The sequence below is a fragment of the Calonectris borealis genome, chromosome 4, assembly GCF_964195595.1.
Source record: "Calonectris borealis chromosome 4, bCalBor7.hap1.2, whole genome shotgun sequence".
Lineage (NCBI taxonomy): Eukaryota > Metazoa > Chordata > Aves > Procellariiformes > Procellariidae > Calonectris > Calonectris borealis.
Genome location: NC_134315.1, coordinates 82,293,977 through 82,317,854, shown reverse-complemented (window position 1 = coordinate 82,317,854; position 23,878 = coordinate 82,293,977). Strand labels below are relative to the sequence as shown.

The following is a 23,878-nucleotide window of genomic DNA, read 5'->3' as shown; positions in this document are numbered from 1 at the left end:
AATACCCAAGTCTCTGATCTACAGTAATTTAAAGCTGCTACATAGACATGGGCTAATGTGCATTTGGCAAGTGCTGCTTGCAGTCTGTGGCTTGCTCTGCCAGGAAGGTGAAAATTGCCCCTCGTTTAGTGGTTTAAGAGATAGCATGTGAAGGGCTCTGCTCGGAGTTGGCCTTTGTTAGCTTATTTCTGAAGGGATTAGTGCTGGAGAGAAATATTTTCCTTTGCTTTTGTAGTCTGTTACTATGCAGAAAAAACCTCTTATTTTTAGGGTGAAACCCTTGAAGCATTCTCTAGCAGGAGAAATGGGCTCCTTTTTCTGCTGGTTGGTGATGGGTTATTTTGGCCACTTCTTTTTGTTAGTTATGTTGTAATGTAATCAAGACTTCAACTCCATAATGGAAAAGACATTCTAAAGTTCAGTGGATATGAGTGTCCTCCTTGAAATGCATCTTTGGGTAGTAACCTGTTGGTTCGTGTTTTTCTTCGTTTGGTTTTTTTAATTTGTTACTGAGCCGAGTCACAAGTTAGCAGCCTCAGAAGCACGGCCCCTGGCTTGAGCTCAATGGCGTGTTCCACTCTGCCCATGGCAAGGCAACTGCGACGGAGGGAGGCTGGGTTGCTGAAATGTCAGAAAATGAAGCGTGGAAGAAGAGCTTTAATTAGTGAAATGGCTTGCTTCCTGCTGCCCCCTCCAAGAGAGAAGAGTCTTCTGCTCAAGCTGCTTTGACACCCAATGCAGTCCACTAAGAAGCATTAAAACACCGTTGCTTTCCCCATCCTTTTAAGAGCCCCAATGTATGTATATGTATTTACTTATGGCTATGCTGGGCCTGCTCCAGCATTACTTTGACACTTGGGATTTGCTCCTGTTTAACTCTGGAAGGAGTTAGGTTTGAAAGGGGTGCAGCATTGTGCTGAACTCCTGATGTACTCAGAGCTAAAAGCATTATCGATTTCATTTGCTATGAATGAAACAACTTAAATGTATCTGGAAAATGAGAGAAGGAGGAATGGGGAAAAACAAATGAATGTTTCATGCCACATATTTCAATGCAGCAATTTCCTAGCATTCTTTATTCTTGGCTTCCTTTGTGTTCTACTTGGTGCATGTTTTGTGCTGCAGGATTCAAAATACCCTGCCTCATCAGGCTGCACAAATAACACCGCCGCTTGCTTTGGTCTCAGAATGAAGTTGTAGGTCACTTTAGTCATTTTATGTCAGTGGAAGCATAACACAATTTATAGGAGGAAAAAAGTATGGAAAGATCTGTTGGGAAAAAAAAAAAATTGCAACATAAATATCTTAACTTCATTTACAGTTTTGATGGGAAGAGTATTGAGAACTGTTAAAGCTTTCTCAGAATCAGTTCCAGATAGCACTGACCAGAGCTGATGTATAGTTTCTTTGTATTTTTGCTTTTCTTCCTACTTGCTGTTTTCTTTAACCCTTGCTCCAATCTTCTGATTTTAATAGCACATCAAAGCCTACCTTCTGTTACTTTTTGATGTGTGGATTAATATTTTCTTACTGAAATTATCGAACGTTATGTGGCTGACACTTCAGTATTCAAGATCCATCTGCTTGCACTACAAGGTTTTGTATGCTTAATACAGAGCTTTCTTCCTTAGTCAGAAGACTGCACAGCTAGGAAAAATACCTAGTACCCTTCACTGTTAGATTCTATTCTTGCACTGGAAAAGCCCCAAAATTGTAATAGCGCTAAACTTCGTCCATTCTATGCTGAAGTGATGATATACTAGATGAATGAGAGGTGTTACCATCATCTTTGAACCACATCGTAAAGGATGGTATTTTCTGAAACTGCTTTAGAAAATAAACCCTGGTGCTGACCTAGAATATCCCCTTCTGTTTTGCAGTGACCATTACCTCACTGACTGCTCGGTTCACCACTGCAGCAGCATTCTGCCAATTTATTTTATCCTCAAAAAGGAGACCTGTGTCTGTGCCTGTAACATGTAAAGGATTGGATAGAGTAGCAAATTTATTTGAAAAATCCTATCGATTGCCGTATGTGTGGTTATGAGAACGTGGCCCTCTGTTAAACGGGTAGGAAAACCAGCCATTTACTTAAATGAGACCTGGTTAGGTTCTTGAACTGAAGTTGACCTAAATCCTTGTGATCAAATTAGCTTCTGCTTTCCTGTATTAAACTGGTTCCTTAAAGCTCTTAAAGTTCATTGGGGGGAAGAAACAAAGTAATAGGCGGCAAGGCATGGAGGGGAAAAATAAAAAGCCACTTTAATGAGACATTTATATCAAGTAACCTTTTTGATGCTATATAAGCTTAAGCTCCCTTTTAATCTCAACAGTGACCTTCACAGAAACCAAACAACCCCCCACATCGTCTTACTCGAGTACCACTGTGTTCTGTGCTTTTCACAGCCAGGGCAGTCGAAGACTGCTCTTCAGACCATTTGAATTATCACGTGGAGAAATACGCTGTGGAGCTGTTGAAGCAGGGGTCTCTGTACTGTGTTGCATTTCACTGCTGGTGGTGGTGGCACGCCGTTCGCTTTCTGCCAGCCCTATCCCATGATGTGCCTTTCCTTCCGTCCCTAATTCTCCCAGCCTTTCCTTTCCCAGGGCTTTGCTTTCGGATGCTACTTGAAGTACTGGCTTAGACTTAATTTCTTACTCCAGCTTTGCACCTCAAGCATCATCATTTTTGCAGAGCTGTAGTCACAGAAGTGTATTGTAATGCAGCGGTAAAGCAGACTTGGATGTGTTTTTAATCAAAGCTAGCATCGTTTGTCAGCTGGCCTCCTAGCCAGCTCAGCCAAACTGTTTAGAAGCAGCTGCTTTTCTCCGTTTCCCTTCTCTTCCCTGCTCCCAGCTCTGGCACTGCTGCTGTTGCCAGCGTTTTGGTAATCCACCAGCCCCACTCCCAAAGGTCACGGTCGCTTCCCAGTTCACGAGGGGGGCAGTGGGGGAACAAAAAGCAGCTGTATGTGTCTGTGGTGTTTATAGTCTGTTGGACGCCGTTTTTTTTGGTGTGAATCCCCTCTCTCCTCCCCCGGTAAGAGCTAGCACCCCCAGAGCGGCGCTCAGCAGGGACGGGAGGTGCCCGCCCCACTCCCCTGCCAGCCGGGGCCGGGGGCCGTCGAGGAGCCCCACGCGTGTTCGTCTCGCCCGGGGCAGCAGCTCTCCCGGGGCGGGGGGCCGTGTCACAGAGTGGGGGGGGGCGGGTCCGGCTGTCCCCACCGCCCCCGCGGCGGGCAGGAGCGTCCTGCGTGGTCGTGGGCTTGAGACAGCGGGAGAGGGAGGGGAAGAGGGAGGGCTTCCCTGCGCGGCACTGTCACTCGCGGGGAGCCGCGGGAGGCGGGCTGTCCGCGGCTTGCGGCAGCCCGGGCTCCTCGGGTGGATGGAGGGAGGCTCTCCAAAATGCAGCGCTGAGCAAGGAAATAACACCCGTGCGTAAGTTATCGGGGGTCCCGTTCCCTTCAGGGGGGTTGTAAGGGTGTCCTGGTTGGTGGCCGGGGCTTGGGTGTTGTGGGGTTGGTTTTTTTTTATTGGTGTTTGTCGATGGCAACCCCAGCACTTGTACTGTGAAGAAACTATTGAAATAAAGAGCAGGGAGGGATAATCAGAACTTTTTTTTAAAATAGAAACAGGAAGTCTGCCTGCTGGCCAAGTAATGCGTCAGGCAGACGGGGGCATCGGCTAGTAAAGCCCCCATTTGAATCGCTAGCTGCGGAGAGATTTTTCTGTGACATCCCGGGCAGCCGAGGGACGGTAGGCGCAGGTGCTCTTGCTGCATCTTTGGAAGAACTGCATGGAAGGGGGCTTGCCTCAGCTGTGCCAAACTCTGCACTTCTGCAGTCCTTGGGTGAGAAGGATCATTGTGATGATTGGGAAGATGCAGAGGGAGATTTGTCAATAATTCCTGTACCCTCTGGAAAGAGTTGTCTGCAAGATCTGCTCAGTGTGATGGGAGGGGGTTGCTAGAGGAGGTCGTTGGGGTTTCTGATTCTTCTGTTAAATTGAACGAAGGCTCGAGGGAAGCAAAATGTCCTCATTCCTCAGCTTTTCTTCCTTTCCTTTCTTTCTCCTTAAGGAGCCTGAACGGTAGACAAGCATGTTGAGTTCCTTGCTTCCCATTTAATTTCCCTCATAATATGATCAGGCAACACTAGTTAGTGTTTGTGATATTAAACAGCTGAATGTACAGGCTGCTCATGTGAGGTGCTTTACCACACGGTTTACAGGCTTAGGGCTTCGTTGGCAGCAGTGTACAGATTCTGACTGTGCAGAAGCCGAAGACGAAGCATTGAATAAGGCCCTTGGGCGTGTCAGCTGTTTGAAATACAGATTGTTTTAACCTTTGCTTTTGCTTCTGGATTTCTTTTTTTTTCATATGAGGGGGGAAAAAAGCAATCACCAGTAATGTAAATTCATCTTCTGTAATTTAGTCTCAGCTATGTCTGACTAGCCAGCTGATGTATTTTACTCTCTTTTTCTTTGTGGTAGAGTGTTGAAGAGGGAAAACAGATTTTAAGAACATGCTTAAACTGCCATGAGTGACTGTGTATGGGGCCATGTCTGGGAAATAGGCCTGTTGCCGTTTGCTTCTCTCATTTTTCTGCAAAATGGGCTTGATCTTTGTGGAGGTGTTAATGGAAGCAAAGTAGCATGTAGTAGCTGCTGGAGAATGTGTTTGTGAATCTGTGCTGCACTTTATGCTCAGAAACCTCCACTTTTTTGGGAGCACAAGGTGGAAGAGTTGGTTAGTACAGAAAAGCGAGAAAACGCATTTTAATAAGCTGTTTTGCTGCTCTTTGTTGTTGCATTGTATATCATTCTTATTTCCGCATCTATGTGCTTTCAAAAGGGCAGAGCCACGCAAGGTTGGCACCTGATGGTAATTATGGCTTGAGTTTAAAGGATAAGCCGGTACTAGTCAGGTCAGCACTGGTATTCTAGGGCTTGATCTGAAGGCTGCTACGATTGATAAAAAGCAGTCCATTGACCTGGATAGATTTTTGGATCGGCTCCCTCTATGCCCATCTGGGTAATTAGTGACTCTGGATTCCAGCAGGGTGTCTTGGTAATGAATCCTGAACTTGTTTCTAAGCATTTCAAAATAACGGTAAAAAAATTCCGATCTTAGCTTTTTCTTATTTCACTAAAACCCATTAAAAGCAAAGTATGGTTTTATTATAAATCTTGCGTATGGTTTTGTCAGGTAACTTCATTGGCTTGCAGCAATCTGCTTACCCTAGCAAGCTGTGGGTAATTCAGTGGTCCGGATACAATCCTTGATTGGTATTTTCAGTTTGCGCATTAAGCTACACTCATAGTGTCAATAAATTTCCACTTCCAACGCTGCTTGGGTGTTCTGAGTGTAATTAGACCCCTCCTAGGCTTGCTACATTTGTAACTCCAGAGAAATAAGGAAAGCCTCTTGTTACCGAATGGTGTCCTATCCCACTCGATGATTTACTCTAGTGCCTATGTGGCCGTGTGGACTCTGTAATGGGTTTAAACAGCTGAAAGTGCAGAATTCTCAGTGATTTTCCTGTCTTGCTCTCTGGCAGGTTAAATCAAGGGTGGTTTTGCTGTAATCTGTAGTCACATGCGAGTCTGGTGTCACGTTCACCCATTTCAGAAGCAGCGGGAGTGGACCCAGTTGCTAATGCTTTCTAAATCACCTTTTTGTGAAGGTTTTGAATGTAAATCGTGACAAGTCCATGACTGGAAAAGAAGGAGGTGACTGTCAGACGATAATGCTTTGGAGGAATTAAATACCAGCTGAAGTTCACTACATTTTGTATTAGTGGGTAGCTTTACTCTCGTGCTGTAAACTGTTCTGCAAGCGCTGTATTTGAGTCTCTCTAATTGGTATCACTTAGGCATAGAGCAGAAGCCGATATCTCATATAGTAAACAAAGCAGCATATTTAAGTTAATGCTAATGTGTTTACAGTCTGAGCCAAACGCCTTTCAGGGTTATTATAACATGCTGGGCAAACAGCCCATCTATCTAAGTGTCTGAAGGAGACAAAAGTTATGGATTGACTCATTGTACGGATCGGCTCATCTGAAAGTCAGATTCTGCTGTTTGTTGCCATCAGTAATTTAGTTGTATTAAGTATGGCTGAGAATGGATGGCAGCGTGGCCGGAATATTGAGATGGGATTTCTGAGATCCCAGGAGCCGTTCCCGGCATCACCGCGCATTTCCTGTGTGATCTGGGGCAAATCATTAAATGTTTTGGTAAAATAGGGTTGATGATACTTCCTTCTTTTTCATAGGGCACTGTGAAGATTAATGTATTGCAGCCATTTATGAGGCGACCATATAAATACAGTATCAACCAAAACACTAGAAGAGTGTGTGCCCCATACACAACTAGATAATACGTGCTTTGTAAATGTATCCTACAAATGTGCTTCATACTGTAGTATACTGACGTATAAGCATGCACAGCTAAAGGGGCTGAGTTTTAATTTTGGCAATAAATCCTGAATATTGAAATCCTGAATATCGATTTGGGCCAACTGTGAGAAGAGCCTTTGTTCATCGTCGATTATGAACTAGTATTCAGAGACCTTTCCAGTTGTTAAATGTGACATTGAATTTTGTTGTGTCTTAACAGTGACAAGATAATGCAGACACTGACAAGGACTTAAATGTGTAATTCCTATGCATTGGGGATAATGGCATGCTAACTTCTCCTCCTGTGACTGCTGCTATTGTAATCTGAAAGCATTTAGGCATTTAAGTTTTGGAAGATTTAACTCCTGAAAGTAGTTCAGTTCCATTCATTGGGAGTGCTCGACCAAGTGGAAAGAGTTTGGTTATCTTGAGCTATGTCAACTCTGATACTAAAATTAATACGTATACAAAGTTACATTTTAAGCTTCATAACCTTAGCCCTTCCTTAGGAGAATGAACTGACAAGTTAGTGTAGATCTGTGGGTCATTTGTCTGCTTGGAAGCAAAATATTTGTGTTTCCATAGAACAACTTTATCAAGGCTGGTTCATTACACAGAACAAGTTGGTAAGCTCTGTGCGGCAACTTTAATTATAAGTTTGGACTCCTAAATGGGTCATGATGCACAGCAATTAGTCATAGGCTGTTTAAGATTTTTTTTTCGTACTGTCTTATATCTAACATCTTACTATAAATGGTGTTACAGTTTTATGATCATACAAAATATATACCAGTCATGTAAATGTGATTCTGTTGGGTTTTTTATCCATTGTTTCTCAGCATGTATTCCCACTCTTGTCCCAAAGCTCAGCCATGTTGCCGTGTGGCTGCTGCAGAGGGAAACCTCACACCTGGAGCGTTGACGTGCGCCGGGCGTTTTGAGCAGGGGGTGGGATGAACAGGGTGCTGTTCGTCTGCATGACTGTCGTGCTCTCAAAGCAGGGTTCCAGCCCAGGGAGCCCAGCCTTCCCAGCCCCCTCGGTGGTGCTGGCACGTTGGTGTCTTCCTCTCCTGACGGGCGCGATCTGTGCCCCCTTTCAGACGAGTCTGCCATCATTGTCATCTGGAATGAATTTATATTTTGATAGTTTCTGTTTGAAGGAGTATCAATAATTTGTCCAAGATATTTGGAGCTCAATGTTTTTACAAGAAGTAACTAGCAATAGGACAAGAGGAAATGGCCTCAAGTTGTGCCAAGGGAGGTTTAGACTGGACATTAGGAAAAATTTCTTTACTGAAAGAGTTCTCAGGCCTTGGAACAGGCTGCCCAGGGAAGTGGTTGAGTCACCATCCCTGGAGGTATTTAAAAGACATGTAGATGAGGCGCTTAGGGACATGGTTTAGTGGGCATGGTAGTGTCGGGTTGACGGTTGGGCTTGATGATCTTAGAGGTCTTTTCCAACCTTAATGATTCTATGATTCTACTTGGCTAGCTATGCCATTTTAGCTCTTCAGCAGAACGCCCGTTCCACTTCCAGAGACAATCTTTTGCCTTCCCACCCCCCAACATCTCTTCTCCATCCCATCATTGACCTTTGCAGTGAAACTAGAAGCTGAGACTTGTCACTTGACTGCCTTCCTGTGCTATTTCATTGACCTTCCTCGGAGCCCATAGGTTAAATTTCAGAGACGTTTATATAATTTTTTAGGTTGCAGAATTCTTATTAGACTAGTGGCCTGAAAATGTTTTTCATCTTCTTAAACTTCCTTTCAACTTATTTGAAATGTCTTCATCCTCTCCTACTCTCTTTTTTTCCCTGACAAAAGCTTTCACTTTACACTTTTTTCCCAACTTTGCAATGTGATTTAGAGACAAGAAGCAAATATGTTATAAAAATATGTATTTATATATATATTTTTAAAAAAGTATACATGTACATATATATGTAAAATGGAAAATTTCACTTGCCATCTCTTAGCTCACTCGGAAAATTCATTTTGGAAAGTAAGGGAGAGAACTTTTCAAAATAAGCAATGTATCTCATTTTAAAAAAAAAAAAGGAACTTAACTTTAAACATGTTCTACAAAATTCAGAAGTCTTTAAAACCTTGGTTATCGAGAGGCTATTTTGAATCTAAAGCCATTTTTTGTGTGTAAATAAAAGCTTAAGATGATGATCCCTTAGGTTTATTTTGACCTATGGTGCACTGATTGAACACACACTGTTAAAAATAACTGAACTCTATTGTGATTTTTATTTTGTGGCTCAGCACAGGTTTGAGGTTGTAGTAGTCCTATAGTCCTATTCAAGTTCTTGAGCTTCATTGATGGCAGTATATATTTTTTTAACTTGCATAAGAAACATCTCCACTATGTATTGTTACCATCTGCTATTTGAAGTTCTGGAGACAGAACCTAATGCTGTTTCTTCTTGGTTTTTCTAGGGAAAGGCGTAGGGCGGTGGTGGGATTTTAACACATGCAGATTACTTGAAATAAATCAGTTGGGGCTTACAATTATAATCTACCTAGAGAGAAACTACAAAATTAGCTGCAAAGGAATTTTGCATATTGTGCCTTATACAGAAAATGTAGGTTTGGGGAGTTTTTGATATTAAACAGGAAGCACCTATTTATAAGAGCTCCTATTTCTATTTATTTCTTGAACAGAAAGTTGATGACTACTAGAAATAAGTATTTTATCAATTTTTAAAAAGATGAATTGATTCAAGAGCTGGTTTGTAAGCAGAGAAATCAATGTTTTGATTTGAGCTGAAGTAAACACGGTATTTTGGGCTCTTTGCATTTCTTGGTCTTTTTAAATAGTGGCAGTGACTTAAAATCTTAATTGCCTGCAGTTAGAGAGAGCTCTTAAATGTCTGTGCTCTGACCTGCAGAACAGCTGGGCTGATTTCATACCACAGTTTTCTTTGTGGTTCCGATCCGATGATCGTAAAGACAAAAAGGTCCTAGAGTGTGGAGCCCGGTGCTCCGCAGCCAGCTGCTGCCTCTCATGTGTATCGGAGTTGAAATTCTCCCAGCTGTGTGAAGCCCAGCTGCCGCTGGGTGTTCTGCGTGCTTCCTCGCTGTCACCTGTGGGAGGGAAGCGTGCCGAATGGAACCGCTGAAGACCGTGCTGCAGGGACCGATGCAGGTTGCATGCCCGGAAAGGAAGATGTCAGTTACGATGCCTTCCAGGATACTCCTCAGCTTTTATAGATGTGCTGCTTTAATTCGGAGAGACAGCAGGAATCTTCATAAATACAATTAAATCCATTAATCCAAGTGCTGCTTGCGTTGGTGAGGCTTGTTTCAGTAAGTCACCTTCACTGGCTCCCTCCTTAGCTCTTCCGTTGCCCTGAGCGCTAGCTGCTCCCAGGGGTTTACGTGCTTGTTGGCTTCCTGCAGTTGACACGTTAGGTTCTTCGCTATACATTGTTTAGGAAGATAAAGCATTTCAGCTCTACTTTTCTGTAAAATGGATTTCGAAGGATTGATTGAAAGGTGATAGATGGAGTGCATACACTGATGAAACAAAATTATCATGTACTATGGAACAAATTATTGGTTTAATTTTGAAAGAAGAGGGTTTTTTTCCTGGGAGGTGAGCAGTGTTCAGCTGTTAGCGTTCCATAATAATATCGGGTAATGGTGTACAAGCACTTAAAAGAAAAAGGTTTCTATTTCTAGTCTTTGAAATGACTCACTAAAACTGTAGAGCTGCAGCTACTGCAATTCCTATGGCATAGCGTATGCTGCTGCAGATGTCTCCTTTTCTCCCAAGGGACGAAAACACCCTATCTTTTCTACTGTGATTTCCATACAGCTCTGTACCTTGAGGGGCTATAATGAGTGATCCCCTCTTAAACTACCCCTAAGCCTCCTTGCTCTCAGTCCAGCACAAAGGGCTGAGAGTGCTTGGGATACCGGGGGCTGACGGGTGTCCGGCAGTGAAGTGTGTGCGACATAGGAATGACGTTCAAGATCTTCCTCCTGTCCCTTGCCTCTTTTTGTCATTCCAAGAGAATGGTTGTTCAGTAGCAAATAAAAATGGTTTTGAATGGATTTAATTTCACGAACTTAATCTACTGTTTGTGGGGCAGTTTTCTTCTGCTTGGTTGGTTTTTAATGCCCAACATGTGACCTTTACTGGGGCCCAGGTAAAGTGGGCTTACTGCTTCAAATACCACTTTAAACTTACCGCTAAAATTCACTTAGACCTGATGCAGGGAAGCACATGCTTCAAGTGCAGCATACACTCAATCAGGCTCCCTGACTGGAGCTGGAGTTCAGCTTTTAACGGTCTGACTCTTAATAATTTCCATGTTTGATTGTTTATCACCTTTATCAGTAGTTGTGCTAGTTTTTAGACAATGGTTCTGTTATGCACGATGGTTAATTGCCAGTTTCGAAGAGTTGCGTATTATCTTTGGTGGTGGTTCTCTGAAGAGATCTGAGTGTTGTCCAAGGGTTTTATCTTATGATTTCTCTTGGGTTTTTCTCTAACCAAAAGGGAAAAAAAAATCAAAACATTTGCTATGTTGCGTCTTTTCCCCACTTCATTTGTATAAATTTACAGAGTTGATAGGTGCATCTTACACCTGCTTAATTTCTACAAGTTTTTAATCTGTATCTGAGTGATGACTGAATGACTATACATGAAATGACTGCAGTCATGTTACTGAAACCACTTCTGAACAATCTTGAATAAAATGTGTTGCATTGCCAATTAACACAAGCTATTATATTGGCTATAAAAAAAGAGGATAAAACAGTGAAGAGATGATGTACGCTTGAGGCCCTTCGGTCTGAAGGAAAAGCAAGAAGTGCGAAATGGGCGGCAAAGCTTTCACTGGGTTAGATTGGTGACTTTAGTCGTGGTCAGAACTTTTTAGACTAAATGTGTTTCCTTGAAAATCTGCCATTTTCAGTAGTGTCTGGATTCAAAAGGAAGTTTTTTTTTGAAGTCCAGGATACTCTGCTCTCGATGAAGGGCAGGGAAAATATCTCAGCCATGATTCTCTTGAGCTCCCTTTACTTTGTGGAAGCAAAACTTGATTATGTCTGTGCGTAGTTGCTGTCTAAAAGGTTTTATATGTGGTCAGTCCTCTGCTTGTCATACTTGTCCTGTGGCTGAGAACATCTCGTCTCAGTGTCTTGAGTCTTAATTGCTGCAGCCGAAGCCAAAGGAAGAATGGCTGCAAGTTTTACAGGCTATGTGACATGTATCCATCAAAGACTTTTTTTTTAAATCATGTAGTTAATGGTCTCTGGCAGCATATAGGTAGTGTCACTGTTTTCCTGGTTGGCTAAAACGGCGGTTTTGATTTGTTTTTAAAGGGCTTTTTTCACAGCAGGAGTGAGGGGACAATTTGATTATAAAATCCTATGGAAAAAAAGATGACATAAAAACATGTTAAAACACACTTCAAGAATTATATACTTATAAACTGGCTAGATCATAAGTGACTTGCGTTCTTTCACTCCTTGTAGGATGGTAAGCAGAGAGAGCGACTGGATGACCATGTTCTGTGATAACTTTCAAGGTTTCAAAACCTGGGTTTATTTTATCTTGTTTTTACATCTTGTTGATAACTCAGCACTAAACATAAGCTTGATGGCAAAGGCAAGTGCTTAGGACTGTATTTGCTGTTACCCCTTAAGGAGTTAAACTACACTGTCTCCACTTCTCAAGAAGGAGAAATATATTTGTGTATATACACACATTTCTACATAGAAATATTTTGTGTGTGTGTGTATATATATAAACAGAGCTGCAAGATGTGAAGGTAGTGCTTTATTCTCTTCTTGCCCTTTTTTCCTTATCTCCTGTTTGGGAAGTCTGCTAACCAACTTTATGTACATAGTTCATGCTTTTTGTTGCCATAAACAGAATCTTATCAAATGGATCTGGAATGACCTTTCTCTTACACAAGCAGGAATGTTCACGTCTATACTTTCATATGACCTACTTTTTGGAAGTATTATATGTACAGTGTGCTATCGGTGAGATGTATCCAATTATTAATTTGTATTGTGCACAAAGTGACTGAATATTTCACAAAAATTCACTTGTATTAAAAAAGAACATTATTGTGGCAACCTTCCAGTTTGAGGAAATGAAGGGGAGAAAAGGTGACTATAGTATGGAATGATATAATGGTATCAATCCATCTTCAGAGATCTCCTTATGGTCCAGGTGATATGCTTGAATTGATGTGCTATCTCAGCTTACCTTCATTCTTATTATTGCCACCTGCCTACTCGGAGTGAGAGTTTGATGTAGATGTTAGGATGGCTTCTAAACGCAGTGAAGTGAAGCTAATCTCAGCTGTGTTATGACTAGAAGGGACTGTATATTTAAATGTATGTAAGTCTTTATTTCATGAAATACTCCCTGATGTATGAGAAGGATAGGCAGAATTTAAAGTTAGTGTGAAATATCTGACTTCTGCAGTGTAATACATAGATATGCTGCAAACTATTTGGGGCACGCTATTCAAGATGCGTAAGACTGTGGTCACTTCGGCAGAGAATACTAAAACGAAAGCTCAAAGTACTTGGAAAATACTAAAATTCAGATCTTCGGAGAAAAGAGCAAAAATCGATTTGAAAATTATTTTAAATCGTTTCTGCTGAAAATTAAAATTACTTCGGGAAAAACTGAATCTAGTATTCAGATTAAATTGCTGTCTGTATTTGATCATTCTATGTAATTCATGTCTAGCACTAGCAGTATCAAGTAGAAGGTGAATGTGCAATTGTAAAATGTTTTTATTTTCTTTTACTTTAATTGATATGAATTAAAAAAACAAAAAGCAAACCACTGCAACAGTGTTGGACATTATGTGTGATAAACAGACCTTGCTTTTGCAGATTGAATTACTGGCAAATAACAGTAATTTCTTAGGATTTCACAGCATAGTCTGTTGTTTATCTATATCCTGGTATTTCATGTCCATGTTAATGTAATTGTAATGGGCATGTTGGTAATGACTACTGTAGCGCAGCATATTCAAGTTCTCTTTTTTTTTTATCTCCACACCTTACAATTTCTGAAAAATTTTCTATGCTTATTTCCCCCCCTGTACTTGGGTGCTTGTTCTTTGCTTTTTGAACTATTTTATGACTACAAACTATAAGAACATTCTTAAATATAGGAGCATGTTTAGCCTTTCTTGAGAGCAAAGGAAATGCAAGCCATCTGTTTTCTACACTAGTTAAAATACTTTAGCTACGTATCTCTTCTCTTCAGTGAGAATTAACATAGGAACCACTGAAGTCTAGAATCTCTATAACTGGAGGCAAAGCTTTTGCCACTGATTGACAAATTGCTCCTAGAGAAAGCCCTGAGTGAGGTGGGGATGGTTTGCCATGACAATTTCCAAGCCAGTTAAGACAGTCATGCTTACTTCATCAAACTGCTCAATTCTGCAGTCTTTGTTGCGATTTACTGGCTTTAAGCTAGGTTGACGCGTTCTGCTTTAAACTATGTCCCATAGACAGCTGAAATATTAAAAATGGAACTTAAATAAAAGGAAGAAATCTTAATGAGCTGGTCCTATTTGTAAGGCTGATGATGTTAGTACACCGACTCAGAGTTGTGTAAGAAGGGGCAATATTTGCGAGGCGTTTTGAATATTAATAGTTGGAGTTTGTGAGTGTGCTAAGCTGCTATTAAACTTTAACTGGCTTTTCCAGGCTGTTCTAGGCCTTCCAGTTGACTGTTAGGATGTATATCATGTTAAGTCTTCAAATGGGGCTTTAAGTACTGTGCAGTGACAATTATATTAATGTCATATATTTAGGTCTTGTGAAATAAAATAACTTTAATTCTTTCTATGGGAAAGTAACCATTGGTCAAATGATAACCTTGATGTTACAGAAATGTAGACCACAGAATTTTTTTTTCAACTAAAAATGTGTTGGACTCTCCGTAATTTTTTTTTCTGTTTAACGTTTTTTTTTTTAAAGTGGCTGTTCTCTGTTTGGCTCTCCATATACCTGTTGTCTAAAAGAATAATAAATAAATATTTAGAACCATCTGTGGCAATATGAAAGATAGTTTTAAATTAAATATTTTAACAGGTGGATTTTCTTTTTTCAACATACAGGGCTGTTTGTATGTAAATAAACAAGACTGGCTGTACCACTTGTTTTAACATCATGAGAAGAACTTGCACCTGCCTTATCTTACCGTCTCAGTTGTTTATGGACCCAACTTCCTTAAATCAGTCTGAATGACAGCACTGCTATTGCTCTGTTGCATCTTTAGCAGCTTTAAAAGACCTTTAAAAAAAAAAAAAGGGGGAGGGGAGCTGAAAAAGATACTGCTATCTGAACTGATAAGACCAAACGTGCAGTTCAGAAATTGGTCTTACATTTGCTTTATCTAGGTTGGGCATCATCTTTTTTGTAGATGAAAGATGGTAAGCAGAAAGGGAAAACAAGTAGTTCAGTGTTATAGTTTATGCAGAAAGGAGACAGTTGTTGTGCTCATATGTTTTTAGAGCTTTGTTGCAAAAGTAATCAGACTATGTGGGGAGGTTTTTTTTTCTGTGGGTAGAAAACAAAGGACAACTGTAGCATCTTAAAAAAAAAAAGCTCACTTCTGCTTTGAGAAATTTTTCCATTGTACATCAGAGATAATTTGTTATCAATTTATTACTCTAAACTTAGTATTCTTAAACTGGGAAAATCTCTTATAGAATAATAAAGTATTCAAAATTGCTTAAGAGATTCAGACATGCAATTTCTATTAATTTAAATGGGAGCTGTGTGGGCTCCATAATCACTTCAGTAGCTTTGAAAAAACGCATCCTTAATGTATTATTTCTCTGTAGTAGTCAATGTTTATAGTCTGCTTTGAACAAGATGAAAAATTCCTTTTCATTGTACCGAGAGTATACCTGAGTGTAGAATTGCCATTTTGTACTTAACAACAGAAGCGTTATGAAAAAGTACCATTTTCTTTTAAAATCAGCATGAAATACTCATCTAAAAATGTCAATAAATACTTAAAGGTGATGTGAAATTTTCATGCGTTTTCAAGAGTAAAACAATAATTATAAGCTTGTAAGGACTAAAAAAGAGTTGTACTAGAATCTGTGAAAGCAAAGATTTTTGGTTTAATTTGGAGAAGAATGCAGAAAAACATGGTGTCTTATTATTAACCTCTCAGTTTCTGTAACCTGGGATTAGGGCACTAGATTAACATGTGGGAGCCCCAGAGTTGCTTTATCTCCTCGGATGGAATGGAAACTCCTTTTGGGTCCGTGACTGAGGTCTCTCGTGTATTAACCAATGTCTATAATATCAGGACTCTCCTTTTGAATCAAGACCTGTATTTGGGCAGAATGCAATTCTGTCCTTCGGTGGAGGAAGGAGGGGGGACAGGACACGACCCTGCCCCAAACCAAATGTTCAAAGTCTTACGGTGGCTGCAAAATAGCTTCGTCATCCTTTTCCAGTCAGGGTTATTTTGAGGACTGGGTTAGGGAGAGAATAGTCTGCTTTTTATTTAAGAAACCTATGTTCCAGTGGCTGTATGTGCCTCGGCAGCGTAGAAAACTAAAGCCTTTTGCCTTCGGAGTCGTGGGGAGAGGGGAATAAGGCACCTTCTGAATAAGTGGAAAGCTTGGGGGCAGGTTTTCTGCTAATACAGTTACTTGATAGTGGAAAACTACAGCTAAGACTGCAGGCCAGGCTGGTTTATATTTAGGTAATACCTTACTTTTTTGATTTGCTCTTGGACAGCCTAAGACTTCTGACGATGTTTGAATTTCATTTGTCTGTTTTAACGTAGTTTGTGCCTAAGCCATTCTTGGGGCTTTTGTGTCCTGTTCTCTGTCACCTGCATCAAGCGATGCTTTGAAATACTCCGAGTGCAGGTCTTTGCTTTTTTTAACTGATAGAGACTTCAGGAGAGTAGGATTGGATACCAGAATGCCTGCACAGCCAAGTACTTCTACTGGGGTTGTAAAGGTTCAAAGACAGAAGAGGAGGAGGATGTGGGGGGAGGCGTGTCTCTTACTAGACAAACTAGTAGAGTTAAAAAAAAAAAAAACCACCATGAGCTTTGTCTCCTTGTCCCATCATCAGTGAGGACTTTCAGAGGTGAAAATATTGACATAGAAAGAGACAGCGTCCATCCTGGATGCTGCTAGGACAAACTCTTGTCCTGTAGTAACGTTGTAGAATGCAACTCCTCTGAATTCAAGATTTATTTTTGGAGCATTTTGAGTTCAGTTTCAAACTTCTAATATTAAAACAAAACCATTAAGGACCATGTGCCTGATAAATTTCTAACTCTGTTTACTCTTTTACACTGATTAAATAAAAGGGGTAAAAAAAAAAAAAAAACCCAAACAATAGTAGAAAAGAGAAATGTGTTTCCTTATCTGCTAAGGGTTGATGGGTGAGATTATGAGGGATAGATCTGGATAAGGAATGATGGTTTTGTGACGTAAAAACCATGTGTCTTTCAACCAAATGTTGAAAAGCAATGTTGAAGAGACCCTGGAAACGTTCCAGAGTAGCAAAATAAAGGTAGAAGTTCATCTTCTGCACTCACAGTTAAGTAACTGTTCAGTCTACCAAGCTGCCTCTTTCTCTGTAGCTGTCTTGAATGCATGCAAGCATTCCCAAGTCCTTCAGGAAGGAATGTATTAGTTAGTCAAAACTGAAGAATGAGGTGAATGTCTGCTAGTTTGAACCAATCTGAATTTTCCAACTATTTTGTTGACCAATTCTAACGGAAGTTTCTTCTCAATGAACACGGAACGTTGTTTGAGAAGGTTACTTTAAATCTAAAAGTGAAGCTATTGTCTAAGATTAGGGTTTTCCTCTATAGATAATGAGGAGGTTACCTAAAAGCGATGTTTGAGATGTAGGTGTGGTTAATTCTTTCCAAATAACTACAGGCACCCTTTTGAAAGTCAACTGCACATCCTTCTTTGTGATAGTCTACTATTCCCTTCTACTTGAAATAAGAAATAACTGTTACTTCAAATGGGAAAAGATAATCTTTTTGCATGATAGATCTGCATGGCAAGCTGAGGTCTATGAATATATATGCAGGGAAGCCTGCAGAAGGTGCAAAACCCCTACGTACTGGAAAAGGACTTTGACATTATTTTGACAATAGTACATATCCGGTGCAACCCGACAGACTCCTGCAGCCTTTCAGAAATGAAGTTCTCATATTTTGGTAGCTTGTGTCCCTGAGAAGGACGTACAGATAAGGGTGGTCTCTACATGCGTTCAGTAAGACTTTTTCAGAAGTACATGGCGCTGTTTTTATTGCCTGCTGGAATGAATCATAGGGTGTCTTGGGATCAGAATGAGGGCAACGCTCAGGACTTCTGAACAAAACTCGTGTAAGCTGTTATTTCCTTCCTGGGTATCAGGAGTTAGTAAACAAAGAGAAATTGCATTTCTTGAAATGAAAATGAATATTGCGATGAATAAAATAATAATTAAGGAATTTAAACCAAGAGACATGTCTGAGAAGACAGATGAACATTCATTCTTGTGTTTCTTTGAACTGTATAGAGATGAGATTTAATTATTTGGGCAGATTTCCTTGCCCATACAGATCAGAAGTTTAATTTCTGAAACAGTAGGGAATACAACTGTACTCTAAAGTCCCACTTGTTTTCACAGTGCTGAAAAAACATACGAAGGGAACTGAAGAGTAAATATTGGGGAAAAGGGAAATGAGTTTTAGATGAATATTCTCCCTTCTGATTATTTAAAATCTATTCTGAAATTATGTCCTGTCGGTTATATTTTTGTCTGTGGTGTTAATGTTAGCTTAAAAAGGAGATTCATTAAGATTTATCCTGCATGGGTACTTGAAAGATTTTTGAAGTGTGAAGTAAATGGTGCATTTTTGGGTGGGGGGAAATAGAAAATAAAATGCTTGACGCGAGGCAGTTTGGAAGTGTGCATGCCTGGGTCGCGAGGAGAGCACGCGGTTCCCTCGTCACTGCACGCTGGTGACTCAGGCGGAATTGCTCCTGGTTTTGATTTCTCGAGGGGAGGTGAAACATTGCCAGCTTTATCCCTTCTTGGCTTTTTTGGCCCTAATATTGTTCTTTCTAACTGGCCTTCTTTGCTCCTTCGTTGCCATCTTTGCTTTCGGTCTCCCTTCACGTTGCTTTCCTCTGAGGCTCCCCGGGGACTGGCCCCGGGATTTTAGATACCCTTCTGAAGAGGCTTCTGAAATTCTGGTGTCGAGTCTACGATACCTGACCTGCTTGCAAATAGTTAAATTACTGACAGAATGCATTATATATATATGAAATAAAATGCCTTTTGTATGCTGAGGAGAGATGAGGTTGTAGTAATTACTACCTTACTGATATTAATCCTGCTCTCATTGCTTCACCCATCCCATGTCTCAGTTCATGTGTTGGCCTAAAATATGTTTAGAGGTGAACCTACTGCATGTTTTTGTATGATGCCAATATAATTATGATATAAAACGTCTGGAAGAACTTCAGCTTTAGTTTTTCTCCCCACTAGGCTGGCTGCTATTGTCTCCTAGGAAAAAAGCTCACTTTCAGAAGCATAAAAGTTCATTAATAATCTAAGAAGTTAATAAATTTTTATCAAGCTGAAAAAGAATTAGAGGCTTACAAATGAGTATTGATTTACACTGCAGCAGAAGTGAAGTCTACAGTTCAAATACCAGTTCAGCAAACCAAGCCATGAAAACTAGTGTCTGTTGAAATGGTGTGTTTTACTATTCTGTACGTCTATGTAAACATTGACGGCATTAATTTTATTGACCGGTTATTAGTTTTCTGCACTTTAAAATGCAGACATAATAAATTGTCTTAATATTCAAATACAGCATAGCATTTTAACTTGAGGAACGTCAGTGCGAAACAACAAAGAAACGATGTTCTAAGTCTTTATTACAATGTGTGATTTTTGAGCATAAAGTTGTTCTTGCAAGTGTAAAAATCAAATGGGAAATTAAATTGTTTTTCAATCTGAAGAAATTGAAATAAATTATATCGTGATTATCATAATTTGCCAAGTATCCTAAATAAATGTAGTGGTTTGTGTACTCTGCTAATGATTGTAGAATGCTGCTTAATTAAAACAAGTACAACCAGAAACAGCAATGCAGAAGGGGATGCCTCTGTTGACAGGAGAAGGCTTACTGAACAGTGGCTTCAGCAGGCAATGGGAGACAGCAGGGATTACTCCACTGAGGATGACGCTACCGGCAAGAGGATCAGACCCTCAGGCCTGTGCTACTGATCTTCTGACTCGCCTGCTGTGCAGCTGCAATCAGAGACACACGTGGCACTGTACAACCAGAAGCCCAGCAAGTGTTTTCCTTGGATGCAAATAAAGCATACCATAGTTATGGAGTCCCACAAGAATGCAGACATCTGACTTCCACATTTCCTAAGTTAATCTTAAAAATTTCAGATTTTAGGTGGCTTTCTGGCCATTCAGGATAAATTAAATGGCAAGGCATTTCTTGAACTGGTTCTGACTTTTCTTCTAAAATTCAATTCCTCCAGTTGGAAATCAAGAATAAACCTATAAAAGTTGCTGAGCTTGTGGCATTATCAATGTGAGCCCCATTTTGGTGGGCCTGGGTTCAGAACCTGAAGGGTCTGCAGGTGCAGTGAGATTCCAAACACCAAAATGCTGTATCAAGGCTTTATGACAGATTTTTTTAAATGCACGCTTTCTGCAAGTTGCTTTGGAGGAGTTGCTTTTGGGTATTGTGTTCTGCCTCGGTGTGCTTGAGAATGCGAGTTAAGTCTCTAACAACCTGCGCGTTCATCAGCTCCTGTAACTGTTGTATCTCCTGGATTAAGGACTAGGTTAAGTCTAGATGGATATTGGTGTAAATGTCATCTAACTTTAATAAATACTGTTGTAAATGTCATCTAACTTTAATAAATACTGTCCTGCTTACATCCTGATTCTCAGAGGTAAGGGTTATCTTCTGAGTGGATCAAAACATCCCGTACCTCTCCCGTACCCAGGACACGCTGCCTGCACCTTTCAAAAGGCAGTGCTTTGTTCCAGAGCTCTCTAATTAGCGGAAAAAAGCAAATGGGAAATTCCTTTAGCACAGTTGGAGTGAATGTTGAAACACTTCGTGCAGGGCTGAACTCCAATTCACGAATGTGCTGTAGGCAGCTTTCGATATAGTAATGCCAAAAACGGGGGCTGCGTTGTGCCAAAGACCCAGCTATACCAGCACACTAAACAAAATCCAGGCGCCTCTTGTGCTGACCTTTGGCAGACAGTTAATTAAATGTCGGGGAGATTTAAACTGTCAGTCACTCCAAAATGATGCAAGAGAGGATCAATGCATCCAGGCAACACTGTCGGTGTCCTCACTTTTGCTAACAAAAAACATTTGGTTTCCTGTTCTATCTCTGATGTGGATGTAAAACTCTGAATCTTCACGAGGAGATTACCTAATCTTCACATAGAATGGTCTCTAATTAGGGTGCCTTGGTTTTTGGGTTGCGTCTCAGTATAATTTTAAGAGAAGTTGTGTTTCTGGTCCTTCCCCCGAGCCCAATTTGTAGCAGGTCAGAACCACAATTTGACTTTCTAATCATCTTAGCTGTGGAGCTCCTTGCTCTTGCACCCGCGTCCTCTTAACAAGGTAGGACTTCATGATGAGACAGCGTTAGGTTGATGTAAATCAGCAAAGCTCCTAAGGTGGAGCTGTGTTTTTTTCACTTGCTACTGGGAGTTTGAAATGCTGCACGCCTCCAACTTGATTTTGGCTTGTATGGGTTCATTATTACTTTTCTCAACTTAAGTTACCTGTGTAAATCTTCTGGAATTACTCTATCATCCAAAATAATACCAAGAGTAAGAAATATTATCTTGGTGGCTATGCAAAACAATGAAGGCTTCCTTTTTTTTAGTGGTGTGTTTTATGTGGTCTCTGACATATTAGCTAGAAGAGGTACAAGATGTTTTGTCATGACTTCTAAGGAATTGGGAGTCTTAACAGAATCTTCTGGAGGATGGTCTCTGCAGTTTGGGGACTCCTATCCATTCTGATGAATTTTTTGCAGCTTTATTGCTGAATGTGACCAGATATCAGGTGGTGCTTATTGTTCCGGAAATATAAATATCTAGCAGTAGAGCACAGAAGGTATCCTCCTCTGTCTTAGTAACATTTGAAAGAGGGACATGGAGGTTCACTTTATGTTGTCAAAATTCTGACAATGGTGCTGGCAGGAACATCCTGCTGGTCACTTACGAACAGTTATTTTCTGGCTTAACTGTAATGAAAACTTTCTTTTGCGTTCATTTTCTTCTCCTCTTCAAATTCCCCCTTGTGCATTCACAAAGATAGGCTGCTGCTCCCTGCCCAGACTCCCAGAGAGATAAATCCAGCTTTTGTTCTACCAAATTCTTTCAGCCTGGCACTGGCAAGGCTAGTGGCCTCATCTGACTAAATCTACTTCACTGCCGTGCAACATGACAAATGCTTTTGGTTCAAGTTGAATGGTAAAGCTTTTGCAAACAGGAAAAACAGTTGTCAGCTGTCACTGTACCGAATATGCATTGTGCCTAGAACAAGCAGACAAAAAAGCCGATGAGGTGTACAGCAGATCAAATGGAAAACCTACTTAGGGTACATCCAGTTCTATTAAGACTTAAGTGTGTTTTTATCAAGACTTGTTTAACAACAGAGGGGAGAACATGTCAGCAGTTCTTAATGCGGAAAAATACTGTCTTTGGCTCTCAAGAAAGCCTAGAAATTGCACAATTACATGATACAGTATCATTTTCAAGATAGGAGGTTTTGAAATCTTAATTTGTTTTGCTTACAAGTATAGCTTTTGACACTTTTTCTGCAAAAAAAAAATCTAAAATGTTTAAAAGGAAAAAAGCTGTTTGGCTCTGGAGTGGTGGCTCTGCTTCAGAAATTAAGATATGGGAGTGAGATGGGGTTGAAAGTGATAGCAATGGCCATGGTTATGGAGTTTCTTGTGCAAAGGCACACACGCGTTTTTAAGGTAATACTTATCTAGGCAGATATATTTTTCTGGCTAATGCAAAATATTTTTCTCCAGTGTAACTACTGCTTAGTCACATGTTATCACACGCTTCTGAAGTTCTGCTGCGGTAGTAGTAGTACCGTTGTCAAATCAAAGGGAGCTGGGAATATTTCTTACTGTTCCAGAACTCTGGACCAAATCTTACCAGATTCTCTGTGTTCTTATTGCCCCCCTGCTGAAGAAAGAAGTAGAGAAAGTTTGTTTATTACAGGACATGGGACAAACTGGGGTATTTCTGAGTTAAGTTTCTGTGTGTGTGTTCTCTACTTAATTCCTTCTTTTCTTGGAATAGATTAACAAAGGAGCGAATACTAGCTGTTGTTTTTCTTAAATGACTTGCATAAGAATAGGTAGCTTTTGAATTAGAGCTTGTTTTCCACTCTTTAATCTGGAATATTATAGGTCAGCCTCAATGCTATGCCAAATTTATGCTTAATCCCAAACCAGATGAGTTTTAGTTGGGCATCTTATCCTTCATGCAGAGAGTCCCATCCATGGTACAGTGCATGCTGACATTTCCTTTTGGGGCTCTTCTTCTCAGAGGTTATTCATTCAATCTTTTTTTTTTCCAGTTAAATACAAGCAAAGTCTAAATAGATCAACTTCCTAGAGAAGTTTCTGTTTTAAAACCAAGTCAAACAGAAAATACTTCCCCATGTGTGTTTGCCAGATTCAGAGATTTCATAGCTGAAAAGTGGGGAGGAGCAGCACCATCCTTGAATTATGGCCATCACTCTCAATTTGGCTTTCCAAATATAGGCCCAGAAATTATCTGTGTACGCTGCTGCGCTAACCGCGTTGTACACTCGGACCGTGGCATGTCTGCTTTGCCATTTACAGGCAGACCTGCCCGCTCGCTCCATTTTCCAGGCTGGCTGGACCCCAGCCAGTTCTGACCCGCAGGCATGATGTGCAAGATAAATAATAAGTGTTGCTGAAAGCATGGGGTAAGCTAATGAAAGCAGCAGGGCTTTCGGAGCGGAGCTTGTTCCTGCTGCAGATGCGTCAAAACCAGGGGAGACGGGCAGAGCGCGGCAGACGGGCTACACCTTCAAATAGGACAGCTAATAGGCAGGCTGTCTCACGGTGAACGATGGCCGCTTTTTCTAGAAGGCCAAATATAAGAGGAAAGCATGTGCCCTTTGCCCAAGCAGGCTGTTCTGCTTTTGTTCTAAGAGATGGTTTCGAGGTGTTTTTTTTTTTTTTCCTGAAACACTTTTTTGGGGGGGAAAATGAAAAAGGTGTGTTATTGCTGCTTACTCCTTCCTTCTCTTTTGTCCCTATTCTTCCTCCTCATCTCTGTCTAAGGAAAAGATTTAATCCTTTTTATGCTCTAGGAGGAGTACAAAAGGAAAGCTGCTGTAAGTTTTAATCCGAATTTCTTACCCCTGTTTTTTTCTTATTCTCATTATTG

The 23,878-nt window shown here is 40.6% G+C and overlaps 1 protein-coding gene across 3 annotated transcripts in view; it reads left to right on the top strand.

Annotated features, from left to right (window-relative positions):
- The first annotated feature begins 3,268 nt into the window (after positions 1–3,268).
- The window catches only part of ANK2 (ankyrin 2), a 347,335-nt gene continuing 326,725 nt past the window's right edge, over positions 3,269–23,878 (top strand). Inside the window, exon 1 of one of the 3 annotated variants that reach the window (XM_075150301.1) lies at positions 3,269–3,434. The gene's annotated coding sequence lies outside the window, so the exon portion shown is untranslated. Of the gene's footprint in view, positions 3,439–23,878 lie in introns of all 3 variants that reach the window. The other 2 variants (XM_075150298.1, XM_075150300.1) reach the window with 2 other exon arrangements.